The 16,335-nt window shown below is 38.0% G+C and overlaps 1 long non-coding RNA gene across 1 annotated transcript in view; it reads right to left on the bottom strand.

The window, feature by feature from the left end:
- The window catches only part of LOC116154332 (uncharacterized), a 55,974-nt gene extending 41,749 nt beyond the window's left edge, over positions 1-14,225 (bottom strand). The window contains exons 1-2 of the long non-coding RNA XR_004138156.2: positions 14,009-14,225; positions 8,389-8,499 (exon numbers count right to left, since the gene is read on the bottom strand). This is a non-coding gene — a long non-coding RNA (uncharacterized LOC116154332). The remainder of the gene's footprint in view (positions 1-8,388; positions 8,500-14,008) is intronic.
- Between the last annotated feature and the right edge of the window lie 2,110 nt (positions 14,226-16,335).

Here is a 16,335-nt window from a genome sequence, read left to right as displayed (position 1 = left end):
AGACAGCATCAAAACCTCTTAGAGGAAGTCAGAGTAAACAAAAGGCAATTAGAGGTACTGAAATTGTGAATCTGGTTTGTCACAAGTTTTTACTTCTTTCATTAAGAAGTTACAGGTGTTTGCCCTAGATTTAATTTTACATCAGTTTATCTTTCAGTATTTATGGTGTTGATCAAGAGATCAAGGTTGTATCGAATATGATACCTATCTGTTCTCTGTCCACTGATTTCCCGAGGTTTTAATACCACTGATAATAGCCCATATTACTGGTTCCTGCCCAGATGACTCTAAAGCATTTAGAGGTGCAATCCAATAGATGCTGTGTAAAACCAAAGTGGTGGCTTGGGACTATTATTAGCCTCATTTTGAGAAGGAGTAATAGACTCCAAAGGTTTAAGGGACATGCACTCTTGGCAGGAGTGGGCAAGAGAACCTTCATTAACCTGATACCAGAACTGCAACAGGCTTTGACCCTGGAACTCTTCCAAGAAAGAAGTTTCTTTCTGCTTTTCTGAGCAGATCTGATTCAGCCACCTTTTGGTGTGGCATGCTATCTGCTAGAGATGTTCCAGATAACACTAGGACGATCTGCTCCACAGTATAGTCTGTACGTGTGTGCACGGACGCTTGTGCATGAAAACATAGGAACGTGTTTCCAAATTTAACTCTCCTGCTCGGAACCACCAGGCAGTGGTTCCGAGCTAGTGCAGTGAGATTTCCTGCCTGAATAGTTCCCTCTTGTGTTTCCAGACTCCATCAGTGCTTCTCTTTATCTTGGATTACTTCTCAGGAGTCGCTTAGAAAGAACCAGAAAATTATAGGACTAATTTAATATTAACAAATTCAAAGTGGTATTTTCTCATGCCATATGATATCACTTATATGTGGAATCTAAAAGAAATGAGACAATTGAACTTACTTACAAAACAGAAACAGACTCACAGACAGAAAACAAACTTGTGGTAACTGGGGTAGGGGGGCAATGGTGGAGAGATAAATTGGGAGTTCAGGATTTGCAGATACTAACTACTATATATAAAATAGATAAAATTGATAAACAACAATGTCTTACTGTATAGCACAGGGAGCTAGAGTCAATACCTTGTAATAGCCTACAATGGAAAGGAATGTGAAAAGGAATATATATATATATATATATATATATATATATAAAACTGAATGACTATGCTGTACACCAGAAACCAACACAACATTGTAAACCAATTATACTTCAATTAAAAAAAAAGAAAAACAACAACAAAACAAAGTGGTATCTTCTCATGAAGCAAACAATTGTGAATCTTTTCATTTTCTTTGGCTGTCAGCTACAGGGGGAGGCGAAAGAGTAACATAAATTATTTCAGTGGAAAAATAACATCTGAATCTTTTAGAGGAGCTTTTCATTTAGCAGATACCGAGTACAAATTTTAATATACATGTATATATACTGCAAGTGAATAAGATGTCTACACACAAGGCAGCAGGAGAAAATACATTTGTGAATCCCTCTAAATTCTTGATATATTACTACTGTTAACTTATAATAAAGGAGGAAAACATATGGCAGGCTGGAAAATAGTTCTGAGGACTAGTTTTATGTCGATTTTTATATGGTGTATTTTTTGCTTGATGTTCCAGTGTTTTTGCAAAATAATAAAATAAATACAAATTGAGTGCAGTTTTTTTTTTTTCCTAGGAAGAATAATTGTGCTTTTTTGTGTTACTACTTAGCATTGGGAAAACTGTGCCTCCTGGGGATAAAGTGTTAACGACAATGGTAAATGTCTACTTTTAGTAAAAGGAGTTCATTGACATTGCACAAAAATCCTCATTTTGATGAAGCTTTTACATAAGGTAGTTGTTTCTGAATAATTGGTTTCTTCCCTGGTGTTTAAGTAGCTCTCTATTTTGTACCCTTCTAAAACTTTCAAAAGTGAGTTGAACTGACAGTGACATTTACTGTTTATAATATACATCATTAAGAAAAATATACATATTTCAGAAAAACAAAACTGAGCTAGCCTGTTGTAGGAGGCTCAAACATTTAGACATATTTTTGGAAAAAACAGTTATTTTTCCCTAGCTGAAAGATATAAGCATACAAGTTTTTAAAATTCTTTTTTCCAACTATGTTCAATAAACACAAATACACATCTTCAAAAAATCAATATTAAAAAATAACCATTGTGTATTAATCTTCCCTGTATTTAGAGTACATTTGTTTACCTTTTTCTAAAAATTAGTCTAATTTATACGTTTCCTTCTAAAAGAATTGTTTTGGAAAATTGCCAAAATTGAAATATTTGTTCAGATAAAATGTGTACTAAGTCAATGAGTAGCTTATTTACTTTACTTCTTGCACACCAATTATTCATAACACTTATGCATCTAATGTCATTTTCCTGGATCATTATAACATTTTTCTGTGTGGGAGAGGTAAAAAAATACTTATTATAATTCCAAAGATGAAAGAAACTTCTGAATAACGCATGGTTAAAATTTTTTTCAACTGGCGGTGGCAAATGAATATTTGCTTAAGAGTTCTGTTTGAAGTTTTCATGAATTGCATGAAAAACATTTGATCACTTCTAAAGAAAATGAATTTTCTTATCAAACACACAATTAACAAAGCTGAAGACATAATGTTTCTTGTCCCACCCACTCACTCATGGACAAATTCTCTTACACATTTTCATTTAGATGACAAAGGGCATGCACTGCGGTATGAATTCTGGAAAGGGATAAGATCTCAAATTGTGCGCTAACTTCAAATACAGTAGCAGTCCATTTATAATTTGAGATAGGACTTTATGCAGTATTGCAAAGCCTTGGATTGTGTGAACAGGAACCCAAATTTGAAGAGGCAGTCACAAAATGTGATTAAGAATTTGCACTACGGAATCAGAGGACCAGGTTCGTATCTTGGTCTCTCTCACTTCCTATTTGGATGAACTTAGGCAAGTGGCTTCCATGAGTCCTGATTTTCCCATTTATAAAGTAAATCTTATAGTGGTATTTACCTTAAAGTGTCATGGCAGTCAAAAGAAATAATTCATACAAAATGCCTGGCACACAGGAGTGGCCAATAAATGGTATCTGTTGTATCAGTTTCCTCCCCAGCCGACCTGGTATGCTCAGTGATGACTTCGGTCATACACTTACATTTCATCTAATTAGAAAATTATGCAGGTTTTTTTCAGTTGTAATAGTTGAAAATTTTAAGAGTATTAATATGTTTACTTTATGTAATACATTTATTACATCATATAGTTATAGTTTACCTATGTTCAGTTTAACTTACTCCAAATAGTATGATAAGGAGGTAGAACTATCTCATGACCTCATTTTTCAGTTGGGAAACCAAATCAGAGAAAAATTAACTGAACTGACCAGAATTGCACAATCTATAGCAAAACAGGAAGTTAAGCATTTACATTAAAATTCCAAAGATTCAGAACTTTCATTTGAATAGGAGAAAGCAAATTTATATCATAAAGCAGTTGTATGTAATTGATTCTATAAAGAAGATATATACACCCTGATTTAGAAGGCATAGTTTTTCTTTGCAGCTGAATTTTCATACTAATAGGAGCAAAGTGTTTCATACACTTTAACTGCATTTGAATTTATTTCTAGAGTACTGGCAGAAAAAAAATAACTTACTTTTGAGTGATGGAAAAGGCTTTCAAAATATGGCAAAGGAAAAAAATCCTTTTTTGTGGCACTTAATGCCAAGTTCACGCTTAGCTTAGCTTCTGACACACAGCTGGTGTTTCTTGAGGGCTTTGACATGCTGTGGCCACCATGCATATTCTTATACAGACATCACATTCCTTTATATTTTGTGTAAAATTCTATTCTCTGGCCACATAAACAAATTGCCATTTTGCTAGTCACAACTTTGTTACACACAATTTCTCACTTTTGATTTCACCAAGATGCACATTTATTTGCCATTTTATTAAAATACATCTTGCAAGACAAAGTACCCTTGCTGTTAATAAGTATCTGACAGATTAAAAACAATCAATATATGGCCTAATTCGCTAGTCTATTATTCAAAGATCTTTTCACCTGATTAACCAACCTCTATCTGTGGACCCGTAAGAACTTCTCTAATTTTATTCCACCTTCATTGGAGGTAGAGAGATGAATGCCTGCTGATTTTAACATTTTTAAGAGTTTAGTGATTTCATCATAAGAGAATCATTGACCCAGCCAACTTTATTAGCCCATTTACACCATAGCTCTAGGTTTCCTATATTCACGTGTACCATTCAGACTCACAAGGAATATAAAGATCTCACAAAGTAAAAACGCTTACATTATTTAAACAGTGTAGTATCCACAAAATAAACAATATACTGTTCTGGTTCACCAAGCTTGGATTTCTTCTGTGCCCCCTCTGGGTCCCCAGTGAACTACAACTCATTAAACCCAGATGCATTGGGACATCAGATTCCCCTCTCTAACAAGGAAAGGGGCACCACAAGGAGAAACGTAGAGCTGCTAGTCCGACTCACCTCCCACCCGACACCTGCTTTAATGAGCACGTTCTTGCTTCTTGGGGCAATCCTCACGCTCTCACTGCGCTCTCAGCAAGAACACCTGGGATTCTGCAGCCTCGCCACGTGTGGAGAACAGCCCAAAATAGGCTTGCTAAGACTTCCCAAGATGGATTGCTAGACTTTGTGAGTCACCTCTGAAACCTGAAGCTCTGTGCTCTGTGATTTCTGTTTGCATCATTAGGAAGAGGAATTTCAGCAAAGTTCACCACAATTGCTTGTAGCTAATCTGAGCAGATATAAAAGCAAGCATTTTCTCTTTCAAACCCATACACGTACAAAGGGCAAATAAAGCTCAGGCTTGGATAACGCTTTCACAACTACCCTTCTCAACAAAATACTCATCCACAAAAGCTTTTCAGTATCAATATGATGTTCCACTAAAAAGGAGAAATATATTTCCCAACTTGATGTGGTTTTGAACATTTACATACGATGCTAACAAAGAATAATCAGATCTGGAATATTAAGCATACAGATTTCACACTGGGTCTCTTTACAGGGAGACAGGTCAGGCTCTGGAAAGACCCATGGATCAGCTGGCATTCTCATGAGACTAAAGCATCAATCGAACTGGGCTCGACAGAATACACAGAACATGAGTTATCATGCAAAGGCTGCGCTTTACCAGAGTGAACTCTTGTCCCCACATCCTGTGTTTTCCCCCATGTTTTATGGCTGAAGAGACATATTGACGTTAAAGGGCTGTGTTTAGGTATATGTACCCATAGCAAAGTGGGAGATAGAACTCAAAAATAACCCAGAAACAGAAAAAGGATGATATACCATGATGGTTTAATAAAGACAGAACCAGTGTTCATCCAAATCTAAGTTGCCTCTTATTTCAAGGAGAACCATATACATCTTTATGAAATTTAATGCCTCAAACAGACTCAAACGTCATAGCAGATTGGAATGTTTGGGTATATATGTACTCTGGCAAGGAAGAAAAAAGGCAAAGTGAAAGAAAAAAGAATGGGAAGTACAGAGTAGGTAAGAAAAGCAGAGAAAAGAGCAACATGGAAATGATGAATTTGGTGCCACAGACCATCTCTTCCAGATCCAAAAGATATACAAAAGAAAATGAATAAATGAAGCCATCACCTCTCAGTCACTTAGGACATAGAGAGAAAGGGAGAACACGCTCAAGGAAATGGAGATTAAAGATTTTAAAAAGCTAATTTCAGCTAGTGGGTTCAATTCACCCTAGCAATCCAAGCACATTTTTCAAGGCTTCAAGTGTTTATGTCAGGTTCATGGAATTATAATCTTTAATGCCTCCCATTCATGTCTACATGATAAACGATGACCTACATTAACAACACCCCATTGGCCCATGTCCTCAGATCACGTTAGCAATATTTGCCCTCCTGGACTTCAACAGTACCAAGCAGTATTGCCACCCTTGGTTTGTACAAAGGAGAAAATTCAGACTCAAATAAATAAGTGAAAAGCAGTTGTTATCCAAGATTACACTGTGAATACCGGGGCTGAGTTCAAATACAGCTCAACTGATTCTGCTCACACATACTGCATTTTTTTTTTTGTTTTGGATATGTATGTCGCAAATATCGTTTCTCACTCTGTGGCTTGCTTTTCTTAAAAAATAATATTTATCATTTATTTAGGGGGAGGTAATTTTTTAAAATTAATCAATTAATTAATTATTAATGGAGGGACTGGGGATTGAACCCAGGACTTCGTGCTGAGCATGCACTCTAGCTCCTCCTACACATGCTGTCTTACATTCTACCCGAAAGTTACTGGTTCCCAGACTGGGCAAAGCTGTAATTTTAGAAACTTCTAAAATTTACATGAATTCTTTTAGACCGAAAGTGACTCACAATACAAACACATGAGCAACTGTTTGGTCCCGTCAGTTCCAAGACAGTGCAGGTTTGGCCAGAAATTTAATTACCTGAAGGCCAGCCTGTCTAAATAATAACTGGAAGAGGAGATATTTTTCTAGAAATTAGCTTACGGGGGAGGAGGACGCACACCCAGAAACCAGGCGTCTGACCTCTTTCAGAAGAGAACATTTCCATCAAGTCTGAGAGGGTACAAGGAGCAAGAATTTGACTGGTTCTCAGTTCTCTGAGGGCACCGGCAGGGGGCTGGAGTCTGCAATCACTGGGACCCTGCAGCTCATCAACACTGGCTTGCGGGAGCCAGCTGTTAAATTTTCAGGAATTTGTGAGCCAGTTTTTAATTGGAGTCATTAATAAAACTTAAATTACATAAACTTAAAATTAAAGAAATTATATTAAAAACATAGCTAATAAATACTCAAAATTCATCATGTCCTAATTATTTTCTTACATTTTACTATGACCTGCGCTGTCGAGGTTAGCTGTGTCTGTTGCATCTGCATGGTGGCAGTGCTACAAATAGCACGCTCTATGCATCTCTGATTTCACTGTCGAGAACTTCACGTTAGGAACCTGAAGTACCAATGGTGAGAGTATGGACACAAGGGAGACTGTCAAGCAGCAGGGCTAATGATTTGTTGCTCTATTGTCAACACCAAGGTTCAGAAAACTAGGGCCAGCCCAGCCTGTTCTTATAAATAAAGTTTTATTGGACTACAGCACTGCCCATTCACTTAGGTATTGTCTATGGCTACCTTTATACTACAATGGAAGAGTTGAATAGTTTTGAAAGAGACTGTGTGGCCCATGAAGTGTAAAATATTTACCATCTGGTCCATGATAGAAGTTAGGCCTACCCCTCACCTAGACTGAAAAAAGTGATGAGGAAAATGTTAATAATGCAAATTAAACTTAAAAGCATGTTGTTCATAGTTGTTACATTGTGAATAGCACAAAAAAACTGAGGGAACAGTCTCCCAATATTGGAAAACTTTGATCTGATTCAGCAAAATTGTCACTCACACTGTTGAGCAGTGAGTGAAATTTGAACGGAAGTATGCTAAACCTAAAAGAAATTTTAGTTTAATGAATATAACCTGTATGGGAGTGAGAAAGAGTTGTTAACCTCAAACAATAAAACAGCCAGTTATTTTACCAGCAAAATAGGTTTACTTGGAGCAGCAAACAACTGTAATTTGGGACATATAACTACAGCAAACCACATGCAAGTCCGGCTAAGCAAAGGAGAGGAAACCCTTCTATAGGAGAAGGGGAATTTGGGAGGGGCTGTTATAAACAAAAAGTCCATAGAGGACACTGGGAGTTTGAAGTACAGTGGCTTTTCATTGTCTAAGCTGTTGCCAGGCAGGGAGAAAGATCTTTCTTTCTCCTTCTGGGGAGAGTAGTGTTACTTCCTGCCAGAGATGCAAAGTAGCTCTCTGTTGGGATCTGTATTGGCGTTGAGTGATACATGCATGAGAGCTCCCCCTTCTGGCCTCCCAACTCCATTTTAGTGAGGATTTCCTTTACTAATTTTCACATTTCTCCCTTTTGATTAAGATCTTTTTCTGAAAGCACTGCTGATCAAGAATCTGTTCGCTTGTTTGCTTTAACTAGCATTCAGTGGCTTTTTGTCCTTCAAAGCCAGGAAGAACCTTTCCTGGGTATTGTGTCCCTCATCAGATGGAAAGTATGCAGATTAGAAACCTATTGGATCACATTTGAGTAATAAGGAAGATCTACAGTCTGTATCTTAAAGTAGTGAATATAGCAAGGACACACTAAAAACTGAAGGAATTAAACAAGTGCTTTGGGAAGACGCAATGTAGGAATACACAGGAAGTAATTAAACAGTATTATTATCTTGAAGTGTTTGGAACAAAATGTTTTCTCAGTGATATAGCCTGCAGGTTACGAAGTGAGACACATGAGTTTAGATAAGAATCCAAGAGTACCTGATAGGGGCCTTTCCAGCGAGGCTGAAGAGAGCTCTTCTGGAGGTGTCTTTTCCAACAGATGGAATCTCCCTCCAGGTTGCAAGTTGTAATGCTTAAGGTCTTCATTTCCTGAGAACACAATGGAAAGATTGTTCAACTAAAACTTGGTTATTTTTAATAGAAGCAATTAGGCCTCTGCAATATTGACGATATATCTTCTCTTATCAACAGTGGGTCAAAAGAGGCAGGAGTCAGTTGCATTGGGTGTCCTGTGACTAACTCAAAGGGTCAGATTCCGGCAAGAGTATGGCATCTAATGGATTCTAGATATAAAAGCCATTTTAAATGTCCTCCTTGTTAGAGGTAAGGAAACCACGTTGTTTCCATAGCATCTCGAAGTCATGGGCTGCTCCAAAGGCAAATGGATTATTGGTATAAATGTTTGTCTTTTTGCTCTTGACTAAAGTATAAGCCCAAGTAAGAGTGTGTAACGCAGCCAACTGGGCCAAGGTAGCCATAGGTGAAGGTGCTGCCTCACTGATATCAAAAGGAGTTGCAATAGCTTATCCAGCACTGTTATTTACCACTTTTTCTCCCTTTAAATAAGAATCATCTGTAAACCATGAAAAATCTGCATTGGTTAGAGAAGTCTCCTGGAAATTTTTATGAGGTGTCAGAAGATGTTGGCTGTAATACTCTATGGGTTGATGGTGGTCCCCATGTTTTGGGGTGAGTACTCCAAGGGCATTCGCTTCCTTTTCACATATAAAAGGAAAAAGGGAAACTGATAATGAGAATGTCCAAGCACAGCTGGTCTCATTAGGCTTTTCTTTAAGCCATCAAAAGCTGTGTCATCTTGACCTCCCCAGTTAACAGGGTCAGGTTTGCCAAGTTTTAATAAAGCATATAGGGGCTGAGCCAGAAGAGAGAAATTTGGAATCCAATTTCAATAGTAACCAGCTAGCCTGAGAAAATCTTGTAACTGGTGCTTAGTTTTAGGCTTGTGGAAGTTCAGGACACCATAACACTTCTCAGGATCCAAATGGAGCCCTTGTTCTGCGATCAGGTGCTCTCAACATCAAACCTGAGTTTCAGCAAACTGCAACTCTGCTTTGGAGATTCTGTGTGTCCCTTTAAGATCCCTAGCAGGTGGATGTATTGTGAGGAGACTGGAGGAGAACAGCAGAGAAGCAAATCGTCTATATATTGTAACTAAGTAGAACACCCTTTATATCATCCAAATCAGCTTTCAATATTTGAGAAAAGTAAGAAGGACTTTCTGTGAGACCGTGGGGCATTATTGTCCAGGTGTAATGTCATCCTTCCCAGGTGAAGGCAAAAAGATATTGGCTTGCCTTTCCAACTGGAATGCTGAAGAGAGTACGGCATAGATCAGTTACAGTGAAAACCTGCTCCCGGCAAGCATGGATATCATTCCAGTGCGCAGGGGTTAGAACAACAGGGTGTCAAAGGATAACAATGTGATTTACTGCTCAGGGGTCCCCAACAAAACTCCATCCGTGGCCCCTAGAATTACAGGGACTACAGCAAGGGATAACGATTAATTCTGGGGAAAGATTTTGAGGGATCTATTTAAATCATTTGTGGGAGGTGCACTGGGGATTTATCCATTATTAGAGATTTTGCCCATAGGGGAATGGTAGCTAATTCAATAGGGAAAGATGACCAGTGTTTCCAGAACGAGCTCTTGTACTGTAGGAGATAAAGCAAAAGATGTTGAAGGGTCATTTAATTCACTTGGTTGGCTCATTTGATGGTGTCTGTCAAATTCTAGAATTATTTTCCCCTTTTGGAAGAAAGAAATCCTGGCATGATACTTTTCCAAGAAGTCTCAGCTGAATAAATGGATAAGGGCAGAGCTGCTAAGGAGGAAGGCTGTGTACCTCTCAAAGAGACTAAACAAAAGGGAGTAGGTTCAGAAACAGGAATCTGTTGAGGTCCATTGGGGATCCCCACTATTTGAACGGTTTTAGTACTGAGACAGGGGCTGTTTTACAGCAGTGTGGTTGAGCACCAAGGGTGTGGCTCCAGCATCATTTAAGACAGAGAGATCACTCTCCATCTGGAGAGTCATTTCTCTGAGCTGATTAAGAAGGAGGATTAGGAAGAGTCCCTGTAGTTCCTCAGAGGTCTGTCATTGAGAATTGGGAGGACACTGGAAAGGCTGGTTAGAAGGCTGAAGATGCCTGAAACGTTTAAATTTGTAACAATCTTTCCCTCAATATCCTGGCTCTTTGCAATAAAAGCAGAAAGTGGAAGGTTTTGGGTTTGTTTAGGGAACTTCATTTGCCAGAGTTGAAGATTAAGAAATTTAGCAGTCTTTTTTTGTGCGTGTGTGTGTGACTCATCTAGGGTTTGAGCTAATTTGCCAAATTAACTAAATCTGGAGTGGACATAGTTTCCCACTCCATCGTGGTCCTTTTAACTAAAAGAGAAAAGTCCTGATCAAGCCCATTAATAAACATGGTGTGGAAGGCTACTCTAGTGGACTTAACATCTGCAGGAAGACCAGATTTTCTTTAAAAATAATCTGAAGTCAATTACAATAGCCACGGATAGGTTCATCTAATTTTTGCATGCAAGCCTGAATTTTGTTCCCAGCAACAGGTTAGGAAAGGCTACTGCAATTTGTTGGTGGAGGTTTTCAGTGAGTGCTGTAGCCACTTGCCAAGTTAGGGTTTTGCTTTTCTAACTCCTTCCAGGATGTTCCCAGTGGGCTATTTTCATCCAATTTTGTTTTGACCCTCACCAACCAGCATGTAGACTAACTAATATAAATCTGAGAAACCAGGCTGGTAGGTTTGAATAACTATGTTAAATTCTTCAACAAACCTATGGGGGTCCTCAGTTATTTTAAGAAACTCTTTAACTATGGCTCACAATTTATATGTAATTTGGGGTTTATCTGGATCCTCAGAAGATTTAACATAAAAGGGGCACTTTCTTTTATATTCAGACAAGGAAGGAAATGGTACTGGAGGCAGAGCCTGAGACAGAGAAGCCCTGGAGACAAACATGAGGCTTTGGAAGGCATTTTATCTTTTAATGGTTTGTTTGCCTCAATTAATTTAATTATTGTATCCTGCAGAGAGGCAACTTTTAGACTCCTGATAATGTTTGGAAGCCTCAAAATACCAATCAAAATAGGCATCCACTTCAGTTTTGACAATTTCAGAACGATGGCTGTCTTAACAGATTTTAAGAAATGTAAGTTTAGAGAGTTTAAGAGTTCCCCATAATGGCCACTGCTGTTCTAAGTTACTTTTAGTTAAGGAATTTAACCAAATGAACAGGAGGAGGGCCCATGGCTTTTAAGCTAAAATTGGCCAGGGTCGCTGAAGGTTGTGGGGGGCACCCTCAAAACATTTACATAACTGGGATGCCATTTTTCAGAGGCTTTTCCATAGAGCAAACAAAAATTCTTCAATAGCCTGCAGGCCAAATACCGGCACAGATTCAGCAAGAACAATCTGCTCCTAGAGGAGTGAGGCCTGTCTGAACAGCGCAGTCCCAACAGAACAGCCCCGGCCCCAAAGGAGTCTGACCGAAGACTAGCAGTTACAGTAAAAGCACCCTGATTTCAAGAGTCAGGCCAGGGCACCACACGGGCACTCACAGACAAAAAAAAAAGGCCTTAACAAATAAAGGATGCAGCCTTTAAACAGATCCCGAATACAGCCTGAAGGGCTTCAGAAGGCAAAAAGAGCAGAGCTGGGATCCAGGAGAAAAACTAACTCTCGGATTTCAGGGTCAGTGAGGAAGCAGTGAGCTCCGTGGGCTCCTGGACAGCAACACTTGTTTGCTCACCAGCCTCGGAGTTGTCAGCGTTTTCTGGATCTTTGTGAGACCTCCACGTAACGTTAACTTCAAACAGTAAGGCAGCCAGTTATTTCACCCACAAAGCGGGCTTATTCGGGAGCAGCAGAAAAAAAAAAAAAAAAAATCGCAGCTTGGGACTTGCAACATGATCAGCCGCGGGCAAATCTAGGAGAGCAAATTCTTTTATAGAGGAGAAGGGGAAGTTGGGAAGGGCTATTACAAACAAAAAGTCCATTGGACGAAACTGAGAAGTTCAAAGTACAGTGGCTTTTCATTGGCTGAGTTGTGACAGTCTTTCATTGGCTGAGCTGTTGCCAGGCAGGAGAAAAAACTTTCTTCCTTCTGCTCCTGGTAGTAAAGTAGTATCATTTCCAGCCAGAGATACAAAGTACCTTTCTTCCTGTTAGGATCTGTATTAACGGGAAAGCTGCTCCCTCTGGCCTCTGGACTCCATTTTAGTGAGGTTTCCCTTTATTAATTTTCACATAATTTAACAGTAGATCATTCATCAGATTTAATGACAAATTTTACAGTGTAAGGAGTTAGTGGACTGCCTCACACCCATTATTATAGCTACTATGAAAAAAATAGAAAATAAATATTGGCGAGGATGTGGAGAAGCTGAAACTATTTTGCACTGTTGGTAGGAATGTAAAATGGTGTGGCCATTATGGGAAAAAAAGCATGACAGTTCCTCAAAAAAAAATTGTTTTAATAGGATTACCATATGATCCAACAACTCCACTTCCGGGTATATATACAGAAGAATTAAAAGCAGGATCATAAAGAGATATTTGCACACCAATGTTCTTAGCAGCACCGTTCACAATAGCTAAGAGGTAGAAGCAACACAAATGTCCATCAATGGATGAATGCACAAATAAATGTGCTATATTCATACAATGAAACGTTATTTAGCCTTAAAAAAGGAAAGCACTCGGCCGCCCCTCTCTCCCCCTCTTCAGAGATGGCCCACACTCTGTCTATGGAGTGTGTACCTACTTTTAATCTGAGCACCCAACCCCCACACCTCGTGGCCTTTCTCTTGCTTTTCAATGTATCTCTCTGAATAAATCTACCTTTACTTAAAAAAAAAAAAAAGGAAAGCACTCTTTTCACATGCTATAGCATGAATGATACTGAGAACACTATGCTAAGTGAAATAAGCCAGTCACAAAATGACAAATTTATGATTCCACTTAAATGAAGAATCCAGAGGAGTCAAATTCATAGAAACAAAAAGTAGAATAATGGTTGCCAGGATCTAGTGGGAGGGAAGAATGCGGAGCTGTCATTTAATGGGTGCAGAGGTTCAGTTTTGCAAGAAGAAAAAGTTCTGGAGACTGGTTGCACAGCAATGCAAATATGCTTAATGCTACTGAACTATACACTTAAAAATGGTTAAGATGAATAACTTTTGTGTTACGTGTGTGTTATTACAATTTTAAAGAAAGAGTTAGTGGATTGAGATACAACTCTACTACGCAAATCATGGCTGAATTGCAATCATGGGTTGGTTATGGATATAAGAATTGAGCAAAAATCAAGCAAAGCATCCAGTGATAATCAATTAGCCAAATGGAATTTACATTAAAGAATATTGTATATTTCATTATCATTTGTAAACTATTTGTTATCCATCCATTATATGAGTAAAGTATAGAATAAAATTACATATAAATATACACACAAACATTTTTCTATCCAGAGAGCTGGTTGTTAACATTTACCAGCACATCACCATTAAGACTTGGCTGTCAGCCATGAACTGAAGTCAGTCTGGTAGAAGGATACTGACCTGGGTTCACGTGCCTGGGTTCTATTTCTGACTCCAGTAATAATATGGACAACTCTGGGCAACCTGGGTAGGCTCTTGAGTCTTAGTTTCCTCATCTGTAAAATAAGAAGTGGATTGGGTAACCCGATTACTTTCTGCTGTAAAAGACTATGACCATATTAGATTGTAAGCTTCATGAACATAAGGACTGTTTTTCATCTTTGCATTTCCAAAAGCACTGAGCATAATTCTTTGCACACTCAATTAATGTTTGTCAAATTAAGTTGAGAAGAATTTTTCTCAAAATGCTGGTGATTCCTAGAGATGATAATGGCTTATATTGCCTGTATCACTGTGCACCAGTAGCTTTATCTCATTGAATCCTTTTAACTGTATGCAAGAGGAACAGTTATTAACCCCACCTATACAAACAAAATAAATGAGAGTCCCAGTATCTCATGGATAGTAAATGACAAACTAAGATTGGAATTTGAGTCTGTCCCATTTTACAAACCCTCTTAACCACTGCACTACACTGCTTCAGATCAAAAATTAAGGTCTTCCCCACAATTCTAATCATGTGGAAGCCCTCTGCAATGCTACAGAGTGATTCAACAAGCAATTCTTACATCTCTTCATTGCAACCCTAGAGTGCTATCATCTGTGTCTGTAACATTAGTGATTTAGTCAGGATCACCTGTAGTTCCTCTAGAATGCAAAATTCTGAGCACCACTCTAGACCTATTCAATCAGCATTTCTGGGCTGAGGCCAGGAAGCCACATTTTTAATTGAATTGTTATGATTTGAAGGCCCTGGACCACCTTTGGGGGAAGCACTAGCCTAGAAAGGGACTTTTAAACACTTTAAACCGAACCCACTTAATGAAATATTTTATATTGTGACCCAACACTCACAAACACGACAACAAAAATGTAAGCATTTTGTTTTTCTATTATGTACTACTTTTATTCTTCTATAAATGTTCAAAAGCCATATGTACAAGACCATTTAGCGAAATACCACAATGGCATTCATAGTTTATAATTTTTAAAAAACAGTCAAAAGCTGCTGTACCTGATAAATTATGAAATAAGGGGTTTTGAGTAAGATCGAAAAATATGAGTAAACCTACTTTCCCAGCAGGAAAAATACTGCTTGCCATTTAAAAAAAAATGGTTCGTTTCCCCCCACCTCAATATATAATTAATACATACATGAAAACTAAAAAAAAAAAAAGTGCAGTATACTGTATATATGAATTTACGTGCAATATAATGTGTATGTGCAGTTGAACTGTAACAATTCTACATAATAAAATTGAGAAAAGGAAGAAAAACTGACTTCATTTGAGCATCTATGTCTTATGGAATTCGGTTTTAAGGCTGTAACTGCTCAGACATAACCATTTACACAATTCACTGGCCTCTTCATCAACAAGGCGCCTTATAAATGCACATCATGATACTGTAAAGAAGAGACATGCAAGTACTGTCAAGTCTATTGTAAAAATGGAGCCACTGAATTACAGATTATAATTAGAATGAGAGACTAAATGATATTTAGGGTTATTTGCAGGGCTGACTTCCTGAAGTCCATGCTGGCCAAATGATTACGGTCATATGTTTAATATCTATTTGAATAGAAAGACCCAATCATTTTTCATACCCAACCTTCAGGGCCACCTTCCCCCAAGCTGCACAGTCAGCGTGCTATTAACCACAGCTGCTTCCATGATCACCAGCAGCATCTGTTCCTCTTATTGTACAATGTTATCAACATGGCATTATAGGAATATTGGAACCTCAGACAGAATGAACTTGTAAAATTATCTATATGTGTGGAGTGCTCTTCCATTTAAAAACCAGTTAGGTATGCATAGTGCTGATAAAAGTTTAGCAATCAGCTCTCCAGGGGAGAAAAAAGCCCTGATTTAAAGTGTTTGACAATTTCTATGGTGTAAATCCTCCCATGGCCAATCCCAAGCTTCCAACTTAATGACTTCACTGAATGTAGTGTTGTTTATATAATAGTATTTCCACCACACAGATTACCAACACACCTACAGAGCATGATAATAGTAAAATACTTATGAATGATGAGTTTTGAATACTTATTGCCTTTGTTTTAAACATAGTTTATTTAATTGTAAATTTATGAGGGGGAGAGTATAGTTCAAGTGGTAATGTGCATGCTTATTATGCATGAAGTCTTGGGTTCAATCCCCAGTACCTCCTCTAAAAAATAAATAGATAAATAAATAAGTAAACCTAATTACCCACCCCCCCAAATAAAATAAAACCGATTTTTTTAAAAAAATTGGAAATTTATATAATTTAATATTTATTTT

This window comes from Camelus dromedarius, chromosome 6, assembly GCF_036321535.1.
Source record: "Camelus dromedarius isolate mCamDro1 chromosome 6, mCamDro1.pat, whole genome shotgun sequence".
NCBI classification, from domain to species: Eukaryota; Metazoa; Chordata; class Mammalia; order Artiodactyla; family Camelidae; genus Camelus; species Camelus dromedarius.
Note: the sequence above shows the minus strand (reverse complement) of the source record. Positions and strands in the feature narration are given on the sequence as shown.